This window comes from Myotis davidii, unplaced genomic scaffold (genome assembly GCF_000327345.1).
Source record: "Myotis davidii unplaced genomic scaffold, ASM32734v1 scaffold391, whole genome shotgun sequence".
In the NCBI taxonomy this organism is placed as follows: domain Eukaryota; kingdom Metazoa; phylum Chordata; class Mammalia; order Chiroptera; family Vespertilionidae; genus Myotis; species Myotis davidii.
Window position 1 is genome coordinate 2966800 of NW_006284336.1, and position 8023 is coordinate 2974822.

Here is an 8023-nt window from a genome sequence, read left to right on the forward strand (position 1 = left end):
AAACATATGTTTGTAAATAAAGTTTTATTAGAACACAGCTGCACCCGTTTGTTTGCATGTCTCTGGCTGCTTTTGTACTACAACAGAGACTATATGTCTTCAAAGTCTAAAGAATTTACTAGCTGGTCCTTTACAGAAAAGGCCAACAAATACAGGTAATTTCAACACAAGATAAATGGAATAAAAATATGCAGAGTCCAGAGGGCGTCTATAGAACAGTTGGCTTGTGGAGTCGGTTTTGTTCACTGTTGATCATACCCAGATCAGGGCTTGGCACAGAATAGGTGCTCACTAAAAAGTTCTCAGTGACTAGGTAAGGAAAAGAATGGAAGTTCTCGATGGGTAGGGAACTGGGAAGATAGAAAGGTGAGAAAAGGGTAACAAATAAGCTTGATGTTTGAAGAATAGAAAGTAATCATCAGAATAAGAAGAGTGAGAAAGGCTTTCCAGGAGGAGATTCACTTGTAATATATGCCATATGGAGACATGGGGCAGGGCATCACATCGGGGAACAAAGAGCTGGTGGAACACAGGAGCCAGAGTGGAGGTCAAAGGGGAGAGCACCAGAGGGATACCATGGGAAGACGTGTATTTATCATCTTACTGAAGACTGGTAGCATGCCCTTAGGCCCATGCTAGTGGGGACCCTATTCCAGCTTCATGCCTCTGTGACCTCGCACAAGGAAGCACCTTTCTTGAAAGAGACCTTGATCTTCATTTATCACTTTTGGAGCACTCCTTGGCCCCTAATCCCAGTTTGGAGTCAATGAAGTCCCTCGAAGCTCCAGGATTCACACCTATGGTCATACCTATGGTCATTCATACCTATGGCCATTCTGAGGCCTCACAGGTGGGCCCCCATTCCAGGAGCAGGGCCTGACAAGGTCATGCTGGAGAAGAGGTTCACTTCACCCAAAGGGACAGCTCACCTTTCTCCACCATGGGCTGTCTTCCCCTATGCGTCCTGAAACACTGAAAGAGCTCACATATGATTTGTCCCCAAGAGTTGAAAGAAAACATCATTGGAGTATGTGTCATTCTATTTTCTATGTTGACACAAAGAAATTCCAGATGGTAGATTTAACATGGTCATGACTCATCATCCCCATTTTCCTGTACACTCTTGCTAAGATTGCCTATGTGGTCACCGTCGATGAAGCAGAAGCCACGAGAGAATCACTGGAAGCCAGTACTCACAGGTGACCTGAAGGATGACGCAGCCCCATGAGTAACAACAGAACCAGAGCTAAGAACATGGTATTGGGAGCTGCATAGGCAAGACTGTCTGTATTGTTACAAAGTGCTTATGAAAAGCCATGGCATTATGAGTAATAACAGTGTTGCTAACTTTTGCTCACGGTGAAAGATATGAAATCGGCCAGGAATGGCTTATTGACAATCAAGATCAAAAAGAGGAGGTCCCCAAACCTGAATTAATGGTCCCTGGACTCTGCATGCCCAGACAGGACAATAAACTAAGTCATGCTCTCTGCCTATTGTTCTACAACTTCAGCAGTAAATAGCTATGCCTCCCATGGGCCCATAAACTTTGAATGAAATTTATAATTAAGTTGTGTATATAGACAAGGGACCAACAAAAATATTCACCCATGGCCTCACATACCCTCAACAGATCCTGAAGACTTATTATGTGCATTTCCATGTCAGAGAAGTATCATGTTCTTTAAAAAGCCAACAATTAGAGAGCCAGTAGTGACCTGAAGGACCCCCCAAAGGACACCTTGCATTGACCAAAAACTTGTCTTGGATCTCCTGTCCTTTCCTCCTCGTTCTCACTTCCTGTATTCTCCAGAGCTTTTCATTTAATGAGCCTGCCCCAAATCCTCCCTTTTCTCCCAAGCCTGCTCTCTTACTTTCTCTCCTCCTGCCATTTATTATGGTTCTGTGTAGCTCTGTTTGACTTCCTCACTGAGTTCCTCATCGTCTGGCCTCTCTTGTCTCCTACATCTCAAAGTCAAGAGTTTCCCTGAACCAGAGAAATTCTCGCTGCTTCTGACCACAGCTTCCTGTTTGATGGAGGAGGGATATCTCTGAACACACTCACATCACATGTATCATATCATGCTTGTCAAACTAAGTTTCTGCATTTCCCCCCAAAGACAGAGGAATGGAATAAGAACCTAAATACAGACCATGGTGCTGCTCTAAACATGTCTTCCAGTTGAAATAAAGTCCTGAATTAACTGAATAAAAATTATACGAGAGGCTGTATCAAGGAAATTTGGAAATTCTGCAAGAGGTTGAGTTTATGACAAAGGGTGTATGGGGCAGAAATGATGATACAAGATCAGGGGCATTAATTATGTAATGTGTTATTAGTTTCATCTTGAGCCTTTCATACCTGGGCTTCTGCATATAAAAATTAATGTATGGAGCTAATATGGGTAAAATTTCTTGTCACAGGGGCTCCAAATGGGGCATAGAGGGAGGCAAGCAAAGCCATTCTTCATATCCTTCTCCATAGCCAACTCCATATAAACTACTTTGTGTGTGTGTGTGTGTGTGTGTGTGTGTTTGCATGGTCTTGATAGTAACCCTGGAAAGTAAGTTCAAGAAAATAAAAATAAAAAACAAGATTTTTTCTGTTTAGATATTTTTAAATTAATAGATTTTCTTTTTAGAGCACTTTTGAGTTCTGTAGAAAAACTGAGCAGAAAGTACATTGAGTTCCCACAGACATTCTCTCCTCCCTTCCTTTTCTCTCCCCACTACCCCCATTCACCTATTATTAATATTCTGATTAGTGTGGTGCATGTGTTACAACTGGTGAACTAATATTTATGCACTACTACTAACTAATGTCCACAGTTTACATAAGGGTTCACACCTTGTGTTGTACAGTTCTATGGGTTTAGAGATGTTTTGTTTTAGATTGCTCTTTTCCTCTGCCTTTTAGCACCTATGGGCTCCTTAAAATTTATGAACAATAACTGATTCATTTTTCAATTACCTAACCATATATAATTGCACATGGGTTCAACCCAATTACATGAGGTGCCTACTGTGTATCGGGGAGTGGGTGGCTTGCTGAGGACAGAATAGTGAGAAAGAGGACTATCCTTGCCTGCAGAAAGCTTGAGTTTACCAGAGCAGATGAATATTCCATAGGCGATTGCCAGGAGGATATCTTTCCAAAGGGCATGTGCTGAAGCTGCAGGAGCCTCTGCCCGCTGGCAGAAGGATGGCTCTGACTCCGCAGACCTCACAGAAACAAAGACCCCTGATGCCCTGGTTCCTTCAGGGTCGTATCTGAGTCAGCTCATGATTTGAGGGGGCTTTGCAGAAGGAAGAAGCTGGTTTCTAGTTTCCTGGGTTTCAGGTCTCCCCAGGGTCCCCAGGCTACGAGGTCCCATGCAGGTCCCACAGGGCTCAGTCAGTGGCCTCCAGAGCCGCCTCCTGTCACATCCCCTCTCCGTGGACATGAAGAATTCGCTGCCTCGTCACACTGATATCCTTTGTGTGGCAATGCTGAGCCGGCCAGTTCGTGCCTGGGGTTCACTTCAGTCACGAATTCCCTGAGCTGCAAGGACTGGCTGAAGGGACAAGACCACTCTGAGACTATTTGCCTGGTATACAGTCCCCTGGGGCTGCTTAAAACAACACAAGTTTCTTCGCTCTGTCTGGAGGCCAAAAGTCTGCTATCAAGGTCCCAGCCACCCACACCCTCTGCAGCCTCTGTCCCACACCTGTCTGTCAGCTCTGGTGGCTGCTACAACCCTTGGCACGCCTTGGCCTGTAGACACGTCACTCTAAGCTCTGCCCCCACCATCACATGGAGTCCCCTTGTGTGGCTTCATGTCTCCATGTCTACATTTCCTCTTTTCCCAGGTCACTGGCTTCAGGGACCACCTGAACCCTGCATGACCACTTCGCCACTGGATTACCTCTGCAAAGACCACATTCAGAGGTACTGGCTTGGAACTGGGCATATCTTAGGGGGGAAACAGTTCCACCCACAGCATCTTCAATTCCCAAAGTTGGTTCACACTCAACTTTCCTCGGAATGAAATGGGGTGGACGCAAAGCTGAAGCCAGAAGGAGAGAGAGACCCTGCTTCCTGACACCCAGCGGCCTCACTGTAGCCCTGATGGCTGATGGGCCTATGAGCACCGTCACCGGCAAGTGGGATAAAAATGTGTAAGGACTTAAAGGAGGACCAGGCAGGAAGTAGGAAAAGCTGTACTGCACTGAAGAGCTGAACAATCTAAGTGCTACACTTTCCCGTGGTCCTGGAAAAACCACTTTCTCCATCCCAGGTGAGACCCAGAGGTGGGGTGGGACCTTCCGCCTTCAGAAGTTTCAGTAAATACCGTGCGTTCATTCCAAACCATTTTTACTCTCCTGGCTTTAGTTCCCACATCTATACATTTTACTGAGCACCCACAGTGCCTCCACTACTCTAGGCACTGGAGAGAGAGTTGTGGTGGGGAAAATTGCTTAGCAGAGGAGCTCATATTCTACTACAAGGAGACCAGCAATAGATAAGCAAACAAGTGGCAAGTAGAGGAAGACACATCCGCCGCCGCTGCAGTGGAGCATGGAGTGACGGGGGTCAGGGGAGAAAGCAAGTGAGGCCAATCTTGGAAGTTTGGCTCTGAATGGAGACCCCAGAGACAGTGAGTGCAGGAGCCAGAGAAGCAGCCCAGGGGAACATGTCCTGACTGAGCCTGGTTTTCATTTGTTTCTTCTGGGGGTGACTTGTAAGTGGTCAGGTGCACAGATAAAGATTGGATGACAGAGGTTAAAAATGCAGGACTAGGAGGGCGTTCCTAACAGCTGAGGGCCCAGGGGCAGGGGATGGCTAGTGTTGAGGACAGAATGGCCACAGGTGTGGAGGGGGATATATCAGAGGGTGGGCACACCCCTTCCCCCTCCTCCCAACACACACACACACACACTGTGTGTTCACTGACTGAGCTGTCTCCCAGCTAGACTGGGTCAGAACCGGGGGGGCAGGGGGGCTGGCTGAAGTTCTGCAGCTTTGTGAAATGAAAGGAAAATGGGTCTTTAAAGGGGGGAGGAGAGAATGCAGGCAGACCCAGACAGGGGAAGGTGAGACACCAAGACACTGTAGGTGCTAATGGGCCTCGGAACCCCTTACAACACCCTAGTTCCTGACAGGAGGACAGGCTCTGGGCTGGCCTCCTGGGCTTCCTGTCTTGGCTCCAACACCTCGGAGCTCCAGCACCCTGGGCAGGTCCCACAACCTCTCCTGGCTTTAGTTCCCACATCTATAAATAGGAGTGCCACAGTCTCTACTTCCCAGGGCTGCCTGAGGACAGAATGAATGACTCTATAGAAAATGCCTGGAACGGCATCTGGTGCAGAGTAAGGCTTACTAAATGCCCCTTCTGACAGAGGGTCTTATCCCCGTCATGTGGCCACTCATACAAATGTTGAGCGTCTGCTATATGCCAGGCACTATTCCGAAGCTGATCAAATGCAGATAAATATGACACAATCCCTGCTCTCAAAGAAACCACGGCCAACTCAGAGACTTACATATGGCAACTCAGAGGCAGAATTGCTAGATAAATCAGGGCGAAGCTGAACACGAAATTCTCTGCAGTGATGAACGAAAGGCCCCATGCTCATCCCTGGCAAGTCTTTCAGACCTCATTTTCACCAGGATAAGGGGTAATGGAAAAATCACTTCCGGGAAGTGAAAGGTGCCCAGACCAGCCTCTGTCTTTGCTGCATCCTGCATGTGGCCCGAATGAACTGAGCTCTCTGCTGCCACGCTAATTCTGAATGGTGCTGTCAGGGCCCACGGTGGCCGCCGCCTTCACCGCCTCTACCCATCCTGGTGTCCAGTGTGTAGGCTGCGGGTAGGTAGCTGCATACCCGGAGGAAGACATGCTCTGACCATGCCCACTGTAAAGAGCCCACAAAACAAAGCCTGTGCGTGCTCTGATTTACGTGGGTGCCCGGTGTGAAGGGACCATGCAGTGACACCTTCCCTACTCTGCACGGTCCTGCTCACTCTCCTGGCTCTGGAAGATTCTCTCCAAGATCCACTGTTACATCTCTTGAACCTGTTTAGCACTGACTGTCCAAGACAGGTGCACAGGGCCAATGAACATTTACCTGAAGCGTCTACTCCCCAGGAAGTTTGGTGGGAGACGCTGGGGACATGAAGTTTGGAATTGCCCATCTGGACACAACAGTCTCAACCACTTACGACTGTTGTGAGCTGGAGCTGATGCTCCGTTTGCTCAGCTGTAAGATGAAGTTAACACCCCAATCTCTCCCAGGGTGGTGAAAGGCACAATGAGAAAATGCTTCAGGAAGAGTCTGCTGACTACAGAGTTTTGTTAGAAGCAACCATCCAACAAAATGTAGGGAGACACTTCGTAGGTGCTAGGCAACTCTAGGAAAACCAAATGCGTATCAGAGGATTGGCTGCCCTAAAATTCTTCTGGGGACAAGGCAGAAATGTATGCCTTCTTTAAGAGGCATAGAACTTGCACATGAAAGACGCTTGGAGACAATGCAATGAAATGCCTTCATTATACAGTCACGAAAACTGGCTCTGAGAAGTTAAGTGACAAAAAATAAACAAGCCTGGATTGTGCTTTGAAAAATAAGTGATTCTTTGCTCTTCTCTATAAAAGCATCACTCTTGTCTACAGTAGTCATAATGGATCTCTTTTTTTTTTTTCTGTGTCACCAAAACAGAGTTAATTCAAGTACAGAATATTTTCTGGTAGCTGCTCTGAAAAAGTTGGAAGTCATTATTCTATTTTTGAATATTATTTAACTCAGGGAATTACTTAGTTTAGTTTAGGGGAAAGAAGAATGTTTCCTAACTGGGTGTGTGGGAATGGGGAAAGTAGATCACAGAGCTTTAAAGTTTGATTTATTAGAAATTGCACTAATTATTACTGTCATCATCATCATCATCATTTTTTTCATGGCAAGAAAGTCACATTTCTCAAAAGCGCAGGAGCCAATGCATCGAATGAGATACAACCAGGATACGGATGTCTTCCTAGTATTTCATTTCTTGCCGTCAATCCAGTCCAAACTCCAAGATACCACTGAATGAAGGATTCTCAACTCAACACTGAAGAGCGAATCAAGATTTCCATTAAAATCAGAAAAAAACGCATGCTCTCAGGCTTTTATTCCTTTGTTATTCCTATAAGAAGCAGCTGCAACTCTGCATACAAGTGATTTCTTTTTACATAAATAAAATGTTTTTTTTTGGCCATTTTTAGTCACTGAAGCATTAAAAAAAAAAGTAGAAGCAGTTGAAAGGGCCTGCTTTAAAAAATAACTTTGTTGGCTTACTGAATAATTACTTCTTGGTTTTTTGAAAAGTTTGTCATACATCCTATTCCCAATTCAATTTACATTTACCCCCATAGACCTCTATGCCTTTTAATTGCTACTCTGAATTTTTATGCAAAGATTTCTTTCTTCCAAAGATGTACTGCCGCCTGAGATAAATGGTATTTTGGGGTTTTGAAAGTACTTTTAAACATGGCATTAAGAAATCTAAACGTGAACACTGTGAACATCAAAGGCAACTGTGTCAGCAAGTAGCCAGCCTTAGAAAGAGATTTGTCAGTTTATAGATGAGCCAGATGTTACAAAAACACCGAAAGAAGCATCGCTCTATGACTCACAGCCAAGCTGGGTCAGTACTCCATGTGGACTGTTGAGCTGGTTTACGAATGTCCACCAAAGAAATTCTCTATATGCTCTAAAGGCTAGCATAATTTCTTCCCCAACCAACTCTGCTTTACCCTCTCCCCTCTACCTGGAATAGAGCAGGTAAAGACTCCACCTACTAGGTTTAAAAGCCTTGGTCAAATAAGCTTAGCACATTTTTCGATTTAACTATTGACATAACCCAATCTATACACTCACATCAATTTTTGCCCTTCAGAGTTGCCCCAGGTGGTCACAGTTTCAGCTGGCAAGTAGCCCCAAGGAATAGTCATCCTTTAACTTAGTAGGTTAAAGCAATTTGTTCCATGCCTCCTTTATTCCTCAT